The sequence below is a fragment of the Hyaena hyaena genome, unplaced genomic scaffold (assembly GCF_003009895.1).
Source record: "Hyaena hyaena isolate Hyena2069 unplaced genomic scaffold, ASM300989v1 scaffold_633, whole genome shotgun sequence".
Classification (NCBI taxonomy): Eukaryota; Metazoa; Chordata; class Mammalia; order Carnivora; family Hyaenidae; genus Hyaena; species Hyaena hyaena.
In genome coordinates, this window is record NW_024081266.1 from 978,679 (window position 1) to 996,667 (window position 17,989).

Consider the following 17,989-nt stretch of genomic DNA (forward strand, 5'->3'; position numbering starts at 1 on the left):
AATGTTCTTTGACCTTAGTTAAGCTATTTTTTTAAACCTCAATCTCCTCATCTATAAATGAGATAAATAATATTTTTGCAGGTTGATTGAAAGATAACATGAAATAATGTGTATGAACAAATTTTACAAACTCTAAACTCTACACAACTAAAAAAGATGAACAATTAGAAAGATGAATCTGTTTGCTTCCTTTCAAAGATGTTACCATGTCAATATTTTAATAACTAGAAAAGAAGTGAGATTTTAAAAACTAACATTCATCTATTAGATCTAATAGGTACTATGTGTTCCAAAAATAGAAACTTTTTCCTCCATTGGAGTCAATAAAACTATTTTTTTATGTTTGTTTGTTGGTTGGTTAGTTAGTTTGTTTAGAGAGGGAGTCAAGGGGAAGGGGTAGAGAGAGAGGGAGAGAGAGAATCCCAAGCAGGCTCCATGGCACTACCAGAGCCCAAAGCAGAGCCCAGCATGGGGCTTGATCTCAGTCAGACACTTAACTGACTGAGCCACCCAGGTACCCTTCAATAAAACTTAATTTTCATTTGAAAAAATAAGTGTCCTTTAAACATTCTTACTTTTCTTGAATTTGCCCAAATGCAAAAATCTTGCTTTCCCTTCATGAGACACTGTCTGAGAATTTTGAGGATACCTCAAGCTCAGCCTGGGAAAGTAGCAGTTTTAAAATTACAAATCAAATTTTGGCATGATGTTTAAAACATTAGCCTGCATACAACAAAAGAAGCCTCAAATCAAACCATCTGTTTTCTTTGCATGCTAGTATTTGACAAGTGGAGATTTAAAAAATAAAAGTGAATACAATCATCTCTAGACCATTTCAGTGAAAGGGTAGCCTGACCCCCCCCCCAAATCTATTGTTTTTCTAGAAAGTTTGCAGATATTATTGAAGATGTTCAGCAGAATAAACTCAAGAATAAAACTGTGAGACAAATTTCGAGAATGGACAAGTTGAACATAATGCTACAACATTCCATTTCTCTTTTAATTTAGAACATCACCATCTTTTCCCATCACACACCCCTCCCCTCTTCTTAACCTGAACACTTGCAAGGAAGGAACTATAAGGTGGAAGGGACTGGAGAAAGCCCTGGTATCTGACTTGGCCATTTTCAAGCATGGTCATAGGTCTGCTCAGAGTAGCTCTTTGGTGGTGATGTAGTCCCAAGGTTGTGGCAAACACTATTGACTGCCTTCCAGCAACACTTTCCTTTGTTTCCTTGCTAACAAAATCTGAATTTTTCCCAGTTCTCGATATGCCTAGCCCTGGGGGCTAGCTCATGATTGGTCTCTGTCAACTCCTTGCTACTACAGGTGGTGGAAATGGCCCAGTTCTGGCCAATGCACTGTAAGGGGAGTCTGCTGGAGATCCCTGAGACAGTCTCCTATCAGACAAAAGAGGAAAGTCCCATGAGGACACCCCTTCTGTCTTTGAACACTTACATGAAGATATGATGCCTGGAGTTGCTGCCAGACCTTTAGGAAGATAGGATGGGAAGACAAGCCCATCAGAGACACTAACTCATGGCTTAGCCATGTTGAGCTGCTGACCCGCTCTGGAAATTCCCACCTCTGGGCTTCTTGTTACATGGATAATTACATGACTTTATTGGATAAAATACTGTGAGGTGGTTTGTTACTTGTAAGGAAAATCACCCTGATAATAGGGTCTTCCACAAAAATATTTCACACACACCCCCCCTTTTCCTCCCTTCTGCCCCATAATACCCAGACAAATACTAAGCTATACGTTTAGAAGCACAGAATGTCAGAATTGAAAGGCACTCTACATCTCCAATTAACATGATAAAGTAAGAAATTCCGAAGTGATTCCCCTTGTTTAAAGAATTGAGCCTTGCTAGGGCAAATGCCTTTGGGAAACAAGAAACATGCATAAATCACCTGAACTTTTGGTGTGAGTCACTGTATCAAAATGATTTCCTGGGAGCATTTTTGTCTGTGGATAGAGAATATTAAGTGCTAGGAAAGTGTGAGCAGACTATCTTCGAGAAACAGAATCTGGCAGCTTCAAGATCAATGTCTTCTTTAATTTTTGCATGGCCAAACCTTAAGTAAATTTTTCCACCAAAGTCATGTGACATGGAGAATGCACTTCTCCAAGGTGCTTTTCGGAAATATACAATGAGAAGTTCCTCCAGAAGGCATGAGGGCTCCGGTCTAACCACACCTGTGGCTGCTAGACCCTGCTCTGGTCATTGGCAATGCAGAGGTTATTAAGTTTATATAACCCTTTGAAAGAGGTTTAAAAATAAAAGCCAAAGAGCTGAAATAAATGCTATTAGCAGCATCAGAGACCAGTTCCCAAAGCTGCAAACATTTTCTGAATTCATGCAATCCAATTCTTCCATAGACCTATAGATACAACCCGACCAATCTAGTCATCAAGTTGTTGGCTTATAAGATTTTTCTTGAAAATTTGACAATTCTTTCTTCCATTTTTTGCCTTGAACTTTTATAAAAACAAAGATTATTTTGGTCAGAAAGAATTATTTTAGTTATAAAAACAATACATGTTCACATTCATGCCTGTCCTCTACAGTGCACATCCCTAGCTGTGTTTAACAAAGTACGCGGATCATAGTAGGTGCTCAGTAAATATGTGTGGCATATGCATGAAGAAATGAAGAAAACTTACAAATGCATAAAAACAGAATTTTAGAGAAACTCCTTATTCTATACATTTATTTGTAGATAGTCAAATCTTGTTCCACAAATGTGGTTTTTTTCTTTTTTTTTTTCATGTTTTTATTTATCTTTGGAGAGAGAGAGTGAGCGCATGAATGGGGCATGGGCAGAGAGAAGGCGAGGACAGAGGATTGGAAGCAGGCTCTGTACTGACAGCAGCAAGAGACCCATGTGGGGCTTGAACTCACAAACCATGAGATCATGATCTGAGCCACCCAGGCAACCCCACAAATATGTTTTCTATATATATTTTAAATTGTCTTACTTCTTTTTCAATAAAGGGGAATCCTATTATACTTGGTTTTTTTTTTTTCTGAAAATGCCAGGCTTTTTGGAAAATTTCAACTGTACTATCCTCTACTATTATAAGGAATGGAAGGAATGTAAACTGCTCCCACAAATTTACACATGTGATGGAGACAAATCTAAGTTTTCTAAACTGCCGCTATAAGTTTCCCTACACTGCTACGGAGGTCAGTCTAAGACATTTGGTAGAGTTTTATAGTTCAACTAGAACAATTTCAAAAGCTGACATAACCAGAGTAAGTAAATAATGAATGTTCTCCTTCATTTGCTGTTACATGGGGTAAACGGAAGTCATAGCATATTTTCTTCGCTCACTTGAAGAGGGATTTATGCACTGATGTTACCAACCTTGTTTCGGGGGCTGTTGGCGTTGTACATGCAGCTCTGGAAGTAAAGGAGGAGTCTGTCATTGAAACTCCCCAGAACTGTCCTCATTCGCAACATGAGTTAGCAAATATGGTATCGATGCTGCTCCAGTACATCGTTTCCTACAGACCCTCTGAGCGGTCAGGCCTGGGAGTTTTACCCAGAAACACTAGGAGGAAATAATTTAGAATTTAATTTTAAGGTTCTTTGGGCAGGCCATTATAAAATGTTATTGCAGCCGTCCACAGAGAGCCACAAAGGGATATAACAAGGCTTGAGTTCAAATTACGGTCAGTTTCTGGTCATGGATGCCCACATCACCTGCACACGGGGTCTTCTTATCCTCGTCAAAATTGTCCTGTGAAAAACAAGGGAATAAGGATAGTTAGTCTTAAGTTCCAGTTTTCCCATCTAGCATTCATTCAACAAATATGTATTAAGCACGTATTTGATACCAAGAATCCTCTTAGGTGAAGGGACCCTGTAGACAACAAAGCAGAGACCCTGCCCTCAGGGGTCTATGTGTATTAGGCAGGTACCATAAACAAATCAGTAAGAAACACATAATATGATACTGACTAACCATAAACGCCACAATGAAAAATAAAGAAGGGTGAGGGGATGAGAGTGATATTTCAGATAGAATTCTCAAGGGGAGAGGTGACTCTGAGCGAGAAAGCAGATAAACTGAGGAAGCGGCCTTGGGCTGCCTGGAGGAGGCGTTCCAGGCTAAGGGAACAGCGAGAACAAAGGACCTGAGGCAGGTCCGCAGTTGGCATTTAAGAACCAGCAAGGAAGCAGAATGATAAGCAGAGAGCGCCAGGGGTCAGATCTGTGAATTGGGTTCAGAGGGCGCCAGGGGTCAGGTATGTGAACTGGGCTCAGGGAGACAGCCAGGGACACAATCACACAGGGCTGGGAGATCCCAAGGAAGACACTGGTTCTAAATGCCAGGGATGTGGCTGGAGGTTATTACAAGACAGTGACACAATCCAATTTGCCTTTTAAAAGAATGCTCTGGCTGCAGTTTAGAGACTAGATTGAGGTGGGGCGGGGGCCAGGGAGGAGGAGGCTAAAACTAGACATAGGAAAACCAGGTAGGGTATTATTACAGAAAGCCTCCAAAGACAGGATTTCTGGCTAAGTCAGACATGGAGTGGAAATGAAGGAGAAAAATGAAGAATAACTGGTTAAAAGCCTCACCAACTGAGTAGTACTCTTAGTAAAGAAAAAAAAGACAGGGGGGTCAATTTTAGACATAAATGTGAAACTAAGAAAATCCCTCTTGATGGGGATGTGTATTGTAGATGTGAACTTTGGACCCTGCTATTACCGAAAAAAGGCATTAAGAGTGGAAAGGCCTGGTTAAGATGATCTCATATGCCTTTAAGAGGCCTTATAGAGGGGGGGGGTCCTTGGAAATTTGAGGGGCTGCTGCCCTGACTGCTATCAGAGATGGCAGAGAGGTGGGGGACACATGAAACCAGTGTTGTGCAACAGAACAGCACCCAGAAAAGGAGATTGTGGTGAAGGAGGACAAAGTAACTGTCAGGCATTCTAGTAACCCCGGGACGTCAAGATCAGCTCTGCAGTCTGGGAGACCGGAAAGGAAGGCAAACCAGAGAACGGCGCACATTGGATTCTCTTAATCGTACTGAATAATGTGTGCTTTTCTCATCCTACTGTTGATGCCCTACTGTGGCTACTGAGACCATTGCTGTGGTTAGAAGCCCTGACTGAGGACATGTTCTCAGATACCCATGGTGAAACATTAACTTTGGCAAGGATGGACAGGGCGCATCAGGGACCTGCTAGAAATAGGTCCTCAGGAACCTGCTCAAGTTAAAATGAGGCGATGTTGTAGGAGGAACAAAGAAACCATGAACTGAAGATGAAGAATGTGTGGACCTTGTTAAAAAAAAAAAAGAAAAAAGATTGGCTGCCAGTTTGGAGGGGCCGAAAGGAGGGATTGTACAAGCTGAACAGATCAGTCTTTGTCTGAAGCTGTGTCAGTGGGGAAAAAAATTGCTGCACAGTTAAGGCAAAGAAAAAATCCGCAATCAAGACTGATGTAGATGATGATACAACTACCCTGAAACAGAGGCTTTGGGGGGATGCTCAGGTAACTATGACCCAAGATATATCATCAGCAAAATTGGGGGTAGGATCAGAAATACAGAAAACTGTTTCCAAGAATATTTTTGCAATTCTTCAATCTGTTAAGGCCAGAGAAGAATGGGATGTACCTGAATAGTGACTGGCCCCAAATGCAGCGCCTGTAGATCCTGTGCTATGTACCAAAGAGCCTGTCCCAGCTGCCTATAACAGATATGACCAGGAGATGTTCAAAGGAAAAGAAGAAATGGAAGTCTTCCAAATTGATGTTATGGCAGCTACCAGGGAAACCCACTGAAATCTGTAACAGAGGATGACGCATCTGCCCATAAAACTCAGACTCCTGAACACAGCCAGTTCTGAGGCCAGGTTCTCAAAACAGGCTTCCGCCAAACCAGACAGAAGGATCTTTAGCACCCAGGGTCATACATTAAGCAGCTACCACCATTTTAATAACCATGCTTCATGCAAAAGATCTTCTACAGTCTCTGAAATTTGTCACATCAGACTAAAAGCAAAAACAAGGCTGCTGATGAGAAAATGAAACTATAATTCAGAGTAGAAAAGAGCAGATGCAGCCAGATGGCTGAGTTCTTTATAGATAGCAGACTTAAGTGACGCCTTAAGTGGCCAGCCCCTTAAGTCATGCCTCAAGAGTTGGGGGCACCAGGTTGTAGCAGTTGTTGTACAGGGCCCTGACTGGCAGTTCAAAGATTGGCCATGGCTTTTGCCTGACAGATCAGCAGTTGATAAATTTGTTAAATTTAAAGACTTTTGTCTTAAATATGATGAAATTTGTCTAGATCTAAATGTTCAAGAATAGGATGAAACAGTATTAGAACTCAGTTAACACAGGGGCACCTGGATGGCTCAGTCGGTTAAGCGTCCAACTTCAGCTCAGGTCATGAGCTCACAGTTCATGAGTTCAAGCTCCATGTCAGGCTCTGTGCTGACAGCTCAGAGCCTGGAAACTGCTGGATTCTGTGTCTGCCTTTCTCCTCCCTCTCCCCACTCCCCGACCTGCTTGCACTCTGTCTCTCTCCTTCTCTCAAAAATAAAGATTTTTAAAAAAACTTTAAAAAAGAACTCAGTTATCACAAAATTTCTTTTGATAAATCAGTTTTATTAGAGTTCTAAGTAACATTTATATCAATGTGGTAAAATATACATCCCACTTGAGATTCTGAATTTTCTCCTGTATCTGGAATTTGGATTAAGAAACATGGATATACTGGGGCGCCTGGGTGGCTTAGTCGGTTGAGCATCCGACTTTCACTTAGGTCATGATCTCGCGGTTTGTGGGTTCCAGCCCCGCATCGGGCTCCGTGCTGACTGCCAGCTCAGAGCCTGGAGCCTATTTCAGAGTCTGTGTCTCCCTCTCTCTCTGACCCTCCCCTGCTCACGCTGTTTCTCTCTCTCTCCTAGAAATAAATAAAAAAAATTAAAAAAAAAAAAAAGAAAGAAACATGGGTATACCTTGACCTAAAGGCTGAGGCTCAAGCTTCATGAATTTACCAAAACTTAAAAATGAAGGTCACAGATTGACCTTTTAACAAGACCTTATTTAATGCTTTGAGGAGAACACTGATCAATATACTTATGTCTGTGCCTCCCTCTCTCTCTGACCCTCCCCTGCTCACACTATCTCTCTCTCCTAGAAATAAATAAGAATATATAAAAGAAAAATCTTTAAAAAAAAAACAAAAAAAAGAAAAAACATTACAAATTAAATATATATATATATACTTATGTTCTGTGGTTTCTATCTTTCCCAGCAGTCTCATCCCAACTCCTGCATTTCTTCTCTCTTTCTTCATCTGCCCAGAAGGCCCTTCCCTCCCTGTCACTCCCGTGTTCGGGGAGCAACACATAGCAGAGCCCACTGCCACACTTCCAACTATGTAATGCTACTGCTAATTGAAGTGCAGATTGAAAATAAGATATTATTTGTTATTTCTTATTGTAAGTTTTGTAATTACCATGATTGCTGTTTAGGACATGTTGGAATTACCACGAGTCTGAAGCCTAACCTCTGAATGATCTGTGTCTAATCACAGAATGGAGTGGCAGTGTCGTAAATGTCACCCCACTCCACTGCTCTGATATATGCCCTCATTAAAGTCAAGGAGAAGAAATTTAAATATCAGGGTTGAGCTCCTGAGCAATCATGCCATTCCTGTTGATCACCTAATGAAAATTTATGGCATTTAACGGCAAAGAGATACATTTACGTGGGGATGCTAGCTTTCACAGCTGTGCTAACACCGTTTCCAAAAGGGCTTCCACCACACTTGCCCATACCGTGTGTTGTAAGATTCTCCTAACTGCAGAAAGCACAGTAGAACCAAGGAGAGGTTGGGCACTTTTGTTCTGCATTTTATTACCAAGCGATATACATAAAATTTAGATACCAGTGAGCATCATAAGAACCCTGAAAGTTGAAACACAGAGGCCAAAGTAAAGGGAAGATGAAATCTTTGAAACTTTGCTTTATCTATTTGGTGGACTATGCATGTACTATTTTCCTGGGGTCCCACAGATGTGATGTTTAATAGCAACTATGAAAAAAAAATAGGGAGTATAAATATGAGCATAGCAACAGCCACACAGTGAAAAACCATTAACACTTTAAAAAGAAGCAGAGATGTGTATCACATATTTGAAGTGGGTGAGAATTATGTCACCCCCAGAATCCAATTTATAGTTGTGAGAGGAAATAAAAATTCGCCAGAAGCCACAGCAACTTTTGGGGGTGGGGGGATGGGGGGGAATTGTGGCCACTGCTCCGTGCAACTGTGTCCTTGCAGTAGTTTACAAAGTCTGACATGACTTGCTATTTCTTGTTAAGTTAATCATGAGCATGGACAGGGAGAAAGGCTCCCCCCACACCTTGTGCCATTTTGCAGAGAACTCTGAGTTCCAAAGTACATGGAGAGACATGCACGTGTGTCACCTTCTCAGAAAATGCTCCCCTGACTTTCTTATCTAAAGTGGCATATACCCCCAGAGATCTTAGCCCCTCACTCTTCCTGGCTGTCCCCACAGAGCCAGTGCCCACATGAGGAAAGCAAGCTGGCAGCTGATAGACTGCAGCTTGCCCTGCATGTGCACCCCTAAGTCCGTGACTTGCCCGCTACGGGGACTTGGGTAGGTACTTAATTTTTCCCTGCCTCACTTTCCTTTTCTGAAAAATGGAAGTGTTCACAGTGCTGACTTTATAGGAATGTTGGGGAGATTAAATGAGTTACTATTTAAAGTTCTTAGGATGGAATTTGGCACACAGTCATATGGTATATTTGTGAAATGAAACAGGTAAATAAAATGTGTTTGTTTTTTTTTATTATGTCTACTATTAGAATATAAGTTCAGTGAGGAAAGGCCTGGCTTCACTCTCTACTGTGTCCTCAGTGCAAGGACAGTGCTCTGCACACAGTAGGCTCTCAGTAAAGACTATGCTAAAGGTAGAACACCCTGAGCTTCCTCTGTGCAGCCCTCATTGGTTTCTCTTTGGTATTTCATGCATTTCTTTTTTGAATGACCTTATTTGGTTGACTTGGCTTGTGTGCTTAATTCAACACTCATAGAACTATTTTATGCCAACAAATTCTCTGGGAATATGATCCTATTAATGCAGATGAAGGCCTATAGTTCCTCCTGTCCCAAATATATGGTCTAAAGTAATACTCGGCATATATTTTAACTATGAGATAATGAAATGTTTAAATAAGCACTCTAGGCTGAGTTATGAGGCACATAGACCAGTAGGGAACAGGGGTAAGGTAGATTTGGGCAGACAGGACCAGGAAACAACTCAACCATCGTGCATACCTTGGAGGGGTAGCCCACCTTCCCGATCATGGATTGAAAGGGATGCAGCCAAGCTGGCAGCTTTATCCAAGGCTGGTAAACAGAGAGCCATAGAACACTCTGCAAACAGAGGTAATAGTCATAGTCAGATGGACGTCCTCTGCTAGCAACATGGAGGGGCAGGAGGAGCCTTCTGATCCGAATCGGGTCTTTGACAACAACTGAGCTAGATGCCCTTGCAGGTCTCCACATAGGCCGTGGAGGCAAGGCCTGGCCGCAGTCTGGCTCGTCTGGGTGAACGCCCTGTCCTCCTCCCAGGAGCTCAGCGAGAGGGGCAGTTTGGTGAGGAGCTGTCACAAAGCTGTTGCCCAACCATTGTCCTATCTTGTGGGAGGTTGCCACAGGTCACTTTCCCCTCTGTTTCCCTGCTTCCTACAAGACGGGACATCCCACTTGTCCTTTGGAAACAGTTGCAGATGCTAAAAGTACTTGGCTGGGGTCTATAGGTGGCTCCTCCGCAACAGCACCCACTGCTTGTGCTACGCATCGCCTTGCCTTTCTGGTTTGGTGTAGGCCCGTGGGACAGAGATGCAGAGGGCTGACAGCACGCTGCTCTTGTTCAGTAGATTGGGCAGGGTCTCTCTCTCTCCTTAGCTGACACTGCAGAAGTGTGGCAAGCCAGCCTAGTAGTGTTGTAAGTGGCCACACTGCCCCTTAGTGACTGTTTGCTTCAAGGAAAGCCTGACCAACAGTAGATTAACAAAGAGAGAATGTTCGGGGCACCTGGGTGGCTCAGTCACCTAAGCATCTGCCTCTTGATTTTGGGTCAGGTTATGATCTCACACGATTTGTGAGCCTGAGCCTTGAGTTCAGGTTTTCGCTGAGAGCAGAGCCTGCTTGGGATTCTCTTTCTCTCCCTCTCTCTCTGCCCCTCCTACTCTCTCTGTCTTTCTCTCTCTTTCAGAAGAAAGAAAAGAAAAAGAAAGAGAGAATGTTTATTTTCTCCCACTGGACATAGGCAACTGCCACGTTAAGTCAGCAACATGTCAGTGCAAAGATTCTTCAGTCTTCTTGGCCTAAGGATGGCTACCGTGGTTCTAGGCATCACATGTGTATTCGAGGCAGGATTGAGGGAGTGAATGCAGGCATCAACTATCTGCCTGGTTTTATTTTTTTTAGGAAAGCAAAGCTTTCTCAAAACCTAACCCCCTTTTCCTCAGCGTCACACCCCCCTGAGCTTCAGGGAGGCCAGATATCCAGTTTTGAAAGGAAGGAACTAGATTGGGATGATTGGTCTGGATAGATGGTCACAGTACACCCCTGGGCTATCTCCCTGACTCTCTGCACTGGACAGAAGTTCCACTGGCAAGACACAAAGTGAGGATAGTTTGGGTGGACAACAATTGTATCCGCTACTTGAACTGATGTAGCGAGTCCTAGCTTCCCAGCTCCCAAAGGCCAGTCAGTAGCTGACCCCATTCTCTCCTTGCCTGCATATCAATCGTACCTCATACCTAAACTGGCAAATGAAGAAATGATTGGAGGTATTACGAAAACAATTTCCAGCTCTGCAGAAACTATAAGTCTAACCTGAAAGAAAAAACTATTAGAGTTGTCACAATCAAGGACTGTAGATATACCAGTTTCTAAAATCCTTCTCTTTTCTTTTCTTTATTCTAGAGGTAAACTACCAGACTAAACATCACATGCTTAGAAGAGAATGACATTAGATGGACATCTAGAGTCTGAAGCCACCACAAATTTAGCTTTGCAGAAAATCAACTATAATAAGTTTCCTTCAAGTAAGAGTACTATATCCCCTCTTAAGAGACAGTTGAGATTATTACCTGTATTTTGGTAAATTGGTACAAGGAAAGGCAACTTATTTGGTCTGGAGGGGAAAGAGTTTTCCAAATGCTAACATTGGACCTAATCCCTCAGGAGCTAGGTATGTGCATATAGCCCTTGCATTCTCTTTCACCTGTCAAACTCCTACAGACCCTTCAAGACCCTGCTTAACAATAACCTTCTTTACATAATCTTTCATAGATTTCTCAAAGTTAGTCAAACCATCTGTAGTCTTACAACCTTTTCCATATTCTAATTTAACTCTTACCACTGACACACTGGAATTATTTACTTAGTCCTGACTCAACCAACTAGGTTAGAAACTTATGCAGGAGAGTTGTTTTGTTCAAACACTTAGCACACGCGCGCGCGCACACACACACACACACACACACACACAAACAGTAGTAAGTTCTCAATATATTTTTATTGAATAAAATTACAACTTTGAATAAATAACAACCTACAACATTAAAGTCCTATATCTTCATTTAAACTCATAAAAAAATTAAAAATGCAGTCATGGTCTCCAAAAAGAGATTAGCAAAATAAAAAGCAAATGCAAACTGAGAAAATTATTTGCAAGTCCTTTCATGTAAAAATGGCTTATTATTCTAAGATTATAAACTCCTAAAAAATTGAGAAGAAAAAGATCAAGACAAAAGATAACTGAGCGAGGACATGGACAGAGAGATCACATTAAAAAAAAAAAAGAATAAAGGAAACCTTAGGGGAGCCTGGGGGACTCGGTCGAACATCCAACTCTTATTTGGGGCTCAAATCATGATGTCACCATTCACTTCATGAAATGGAGAATCCCATGCAGGGATTCTCTCTCTCCCTCTCTCTCTGCCCCACCCCCCACTCGCACACACGTGCACGTGCACCCTCTCACTCTGTCTCTCAAAGTAAATAAGCTTAAAAAAAAATAAAAGAAACTTTAAACCAATGTAAAGATGCTCAACCTTATTCATAACCTCTTAAATGCTAATTAAAACTATACTGGGATGCCCTCCTCACCTATCATGCTGGCAAACATCCAGAAGTTCAACATTACCCTCTCGGTTAGTAAAGCTGTAGGGAAACAGGCATTTCTGGTAGAAGGCAAATGGCACAGTTCCTAGAAGGGCCGTGTGGTGGCAACTATGCAACATTACAAATGTTTCCTCATTTTAACCCAGTTCTCATCCTTCTGGAAACTGATCCTACGGAAGGCCCTGCACAGCCACAAGGCAGCATGCACAAGTGTCGTGTGGTGGTACTGACTGTAAGAGCATAAGAAGAGAAGCAGCCCATTTCCAGAAAAGGAGGATCGGTGACATCAACCATGGAACATCTGACAACGGAATGCAGTACAGCTGGGAAAGAGCGAGGCTCCCTTCTCTCTTGTGATGGGGAAGGCATCCAGGACAGATGGACAAAGGCAAAGTCCACAACAGTGAACACAGAGGGATGCCTGCAGTGTCATAAAGGGGGGGAGAGGTAAATTTATTTTTGTTTGTTTTTTTAATGTTTATTTTTTTTTGAGAGACAGAGAGTGTGTGTGCACATGAATGGGGGAGAGGCACGGAGAGGGAAAGAGAGAATCCCAAGCGGGTTCAGTTCTGCACTATCAGCCAAGAGACCAACATGGGGTTCAATCCCATGAGCTGTGAGATCATGACCTGAGCTGAAGTCTGGAGTCGGACGCTCAACCAACTGAGCCACTTAGGCACCCCATTTTATTTTTGCGTATAATTGCTTAGAGTGCTGGTGTATCCTTCGAGGGGAGGGAAGAGATGGGAGAACAGGGTGGATAGAGTGGAAGCAGACCTTCTCATGGCATACCATTTTCATTTTTAAAGCCTGTGAATTATTACTTATCCCGAAAATTAAGTTATAATTTAAAAATCTTACATCTTGCACACAGTTTTTGGAGTCAGATTCTATGTCTTTATCTCTGCCTCACCTCTCACTACATCAGTGGATTTTACCCTCTCTGAAGAAGATTTTGAGGAGTTGATAAATGCAAAGAAGTAAAGCCTAAAACAGAATAAGTTCTGGGTAAGTTTTGGCTGTTATTAATACTGCACTTAATAATAATAATAATAATAATAATAATAATAATAATATTGAAGAACTCTGGGTAAGACTTTAGTGATAAGATTTCCAGAATCTTTCTAATATTCCCGTGTGATAGGTATAGTCTGTTTCTCTTTTCAAAGATAGTAAAATGAATGCCAAATGAAATAAAGGGATTAATCCAAGAGGGCACTGAGTCAGAGCCAAGTACCAGTGCAGGAGCTGACACCTGGGTACTGCCATCTCGTCCATGTCACACATGTGGGAACACTACGAGACCAGCGCATTGATTTCTATTCCTTTCTAGCAAATCAAAAAGAGAATATAGTACATCTGATTTTGTGCAAACTGTTTCAAGATGTGCAAGGCATCTGCAAAACACAGGATCTGAAAGTAACTGCTACAGTTCTTGATGAAATCACTAGATGAAATCTTCCTGCTAATTTTCTAGTTAAATGTGGGTCACCATCAGGCTGGGAGTTTCTAAGGAGAAACCTTAACTACAGGCAACAGGTTCACCTGCAGTGTTTGCATTTATAGTGCTGAACACGCCCACATTCTGATTGTTTATTTTTAAAAATAGAGAATTACTAATGCCAAAATGAGATAATTAGCTGGGCATTGTCAGATCATTTGTCAGCCCCTTTTGTATGGCTTGAGTTGCCTTTTTCTGTGGAAAATGAATATGCACATGACATTTTGCTATTTAGATGATCAGAGATATCAGATAGCAGCGATTCATAACAGTACAAAGAAACAGTTTAGGTTTTCTTTCTAATCAAAAAAAAATGAAGCCTAACACATGGTGAGGAATTTGTGCCCCCTGCTGGTTTAATTTGATATCAATGTCATCAGCTTAAAAATTTTTTTACAACCTCCAGAACTGCAGCACAATGCTCTGTCTTCAAGATCAGTAATTTAAGTGTCCTCTCGAATTCTAAGGCAGCCTCTGTCAGCGATTAAGAGCTCTTTGCTTGATATCGACCTTGGCGAAAAAGGAACCAAAAGAGGAATGCTTCCTTTTGTGAGCCCTCTAAGAACCTTCTCAGTATTCCTTGTACCTTTGTCAATTGAATGGGAGAAGCAGGCAAGACAAAAAGCTTAGAGAGACATGTGGGTTGATGGTGAGCACAGCCCCTTGTGATTACTTTCAGCTTTATTAGGACCCAAAGAACACTAGAACTCCATTCCAACTATCAGGAGAAATAAAAATCCTCCTTATGATTCAGTTTTTCAGTCTGAGAATACTATTACTTCCATGAGTAGCAACCATGGCCATACATTCAAGGCACCTGGAAGTCATTTTTCTAACTTGATCTGAATGACCTCGTCAGATTCTAAATCTGTCCTCTGAAAGGGCTCCAGCCCTGGACAAAATTATTAACTATAAACGTAGCAACTGCAGCCCACCCTCCCGCTCCCACTTCTTCTGGGATCCTCATATTTGAGGCCTTGGGCCCTTCCTTGCCTATTAACTCTCGACCTGATCTTTCCATCTATTTCTTTTTCTGCTCTGGTACTAATTTCCAAAAGTGGCCAAGCAATCCTTCAGGAAGTTTTCGTTGACAGAGCTTATACTTTTCTCTGCAATGAACTGAATGTTTGTGTCCTCCCCAAATTCACAGGACGAAGCCCTAACCCCACTGTGATGGTATTTGGAGGTGAGGCCTTTGGAACTTTAATTAGGTTTAGAGGAGAAGGGAACTCACATTACGTGATTGGCACTTTTACAGGGGCCTGTAGAGAACAGAGAGCTTTCCCACAGACATGTGAGGATACAGTAGGGTGGCCTTCTGCAAATCAGGGAGAAGGTCCTCACCAAGACCCCAACCATTCTGCCACTCTGATCTTGAATTTCTAGCCTCCTGAACTGTGAGAAATAACTGACTATGGTTTGAGCCACCCAGGGTGTGGTATTTTGTTATGGTGGCCTGAGCTAAGATATTCTCTCAAAGAAACACATCTTTAGGAGAAATTCCTGAACTTAGAAAGGACTTCAGTTGTGCATCTAGCCTTGGAGAAGACTATGGAACAAGTGTTTGGAATGGAGGGCAGCTCCTCATGCCTCTCCCAGCAGAGGCCATGGGCCACACCACTGCTTTTCTACAATTGTGAAAAGAACAACCTTTTCCAGTCAAAAGTATGTAAAATTTTGTTCTAGATTCATGTGACAGGTAAATAGGAAAAACTGTCTTCACCACCCTCCCTCCCCCCCCCCCCCCCCCCCCCCCCCCCCCCGCCCCCAACCCTTAGAAGGACTTTCAGTCTTCCCCAGGTCCCTTTGTTCTTTAATTAATGTTGCCAGATTTAGCGAAGAAAAAGTACAGGGCACTCAGCTAAATCTCCATTTAAGATAAACAATAATTTATCATTTGTATTTGTTGTTTATCTGAAATTCAAATTTAACTGCATTTCATGTGGCGACCCATCTTTGATTTCACTGATTTCACGCCTTGTTTTCCAGGCCGTTCTAAATCCCCCCTGAGCTACTACTAAGCCAGAAGGGGAAGGAGGCCCAGGTCACGGCCGCCGCTGTCTCAGGCGCTGGTCTCCCTCTAGTGGCCTTCGGGGACCTCACATCCACCCAGGGAGTGCCAGCAGCGCAGGGGCCTCCTGGCCCCCGGGCCAGGGAGAGGGCGCTCAGAAACCACACCCTCAGGGGCGTTCTCCAAACACTGGGGACGGGGCCTGAAGAGTTCAAAGCGGGCTAAACTTAGATCCATTACACACCGTCCCCCACCACCCGTGCTACAAGAAAGTAGCCCTGTTCCCACTAGCAAAAAATGGAGTTGCTTTTGTTTCCATTCAAAGCACAATGGAAAATTCTTTCTAGGACAACCTAAATCTGTTGGTTAATGTCTAGTCCCAGTGCTGCACACCATCACTAATGACCGACTGATAGCTGTCCTCTTTGTCGCCTCCTGAAGGGAAGCCTAAGCCCTTCTCCCCACTGACCCCCAAGAAGCTTGATCAGGAGTATTCATGGAGACAGCAAGCTCCAGGAAGGTGGAGACACTTAACCTGTCTTCTATAATGTGCCTGGCACCCAGTAAGTATGCTTCAATGAAATATGTTTCACATTGAAGTACATATACTAGTGAGTTTGAATTAAAAGTAAAGAAGAAACTCATTCTTATCCTCAGATAATGATTACTTTATGAGGAGAGAGGATGGCGGCTGAAGTACTTACTCTCAGCAATGACTGTGGGATGGGGTCTTGGAGTTCCACTTCTGCTCTTACTATAGCAGACTGATGGCTGAAGTTGAGAAAGAAGTATGAGATTGTTTTACAGTACACAACTCACAGTGTAAGTGAAACGTCCAGGGTAGTGGAACGGAGCCTGAGCATGGATTCTAGAATCCAGGTGACCCCAAGATTCACATTTTGAGTTCCCTGAGGGACAGACAGTTCCTTCAATAGAGATATTCCATGATTACTTGTTGAATGAATGAATGAATGAAACCGTATCACAATGGTCTTCACACCAGAGTTTAACTCATGAAACACACTCTTAGACATTATGGGGATTCAGGCAAGGCAAGTCGACACTTTAATGACCAACTTTGGTGTTAGGAGCCCCTAACACCATCAGTGGCAGTACTGAGGATGATTAGGGGCAAGGCTGGACTTTAGTCTCCCTCAATCTCCCTCAAGAGCCCAGAACGCAGACTCCAAGCAAAAGCGAACATCTTGCTTCACACTTTCATGGCAAATTGCCAAGAAGTTGCTCCTTTTAACCACATTGTCTCTTGAAGCCTGATACACAGATATGCTGGCCCTCCATCCCTTTGCACACCTGTCTTAGCCCTGATCTGTCATCTCACACACTAGGGTGGTAGGTATTTGCACAGGAAATTGAGACATCAGGTACTCACCCTTTTTTAAATTACTCATTAGGAAGGAAATGATAATATGCATCTAACCTGTGGCAGGCACTATCTCTTGTTACCTTATGTGATCTTCATGGTGCACAGGCTGCTACAAGAAAACATCGTGGACTGGTGGCTTAAACAGTGGACATTTATTCCTCATAGTTCTGGAACCTGGAATTCTGAGGTCAGGGTGCCAGCATGGTCGGGTCCTTGGCGAGGGTCTTTCTCTTGGACCAGGAGAGAGAAAGAGCTTAGTCACCTGGCTAGGTTTACTATTAGAACCAGAAAAGAATAGTTTTAAGTCCTTTGACTAAATGTCCCCCTGTTCCCTCTTAACACTTTTTGTTTTTCCAAGTAACTTAATTCTTGGGCCACTCAATTCTGTCCCTCCTTGGCTGTTTGCACTGTTCATACTCTTAGATAATTACTATTTCCTTCTTTAAGTCATCACCCACAGTACATTATCTTATAATATCTTATGATATTGCATTATCATTATCTTATCTTGGTGTAAGAAACTCACTTAAATACACCTATGGACTTCCCTTTGAAGATAATATCATAATGTTAATGATTTGTCTCTCTTACAATTGAATAAGTTACTTAGAAAATGATTTCTCTTATTTCTACTTCTTTCCTTGTAAAACCTCTGTCTACATTGCTGACATGTTACCTGCTCAAATATCTAAGATTAAATCTACTGGGTGGGCAGGCAAGTAGTTGATTAACAAGCAATTCTCTTTTGGGAAACTCAAGATTGTGTAAGTACACCTGATTCATACCTCTGCAACTGCAATGTGTAATAATAATAATAATAATAGAGCAATAATAAAGAGTGGAGATGACAGCCCAGCCACGACAGCTGTTCTCTAGCTCCGTAAGCCAACAGGGA

General features: G+C 42.3%; 1 pseudogene; it reads left to right on the top strand.

Moving 5' to 3' along the window:
* The first annotated feature begins 4,687 nt into the window (after positions 1–4,687).
* Positions 4,688–15,935, top strand: LOC120219594 (annotated as a pseudogene).
* The last annotated feature ends 2,054 nt before the right edge of the window (positions 15,936–17,989 follow it).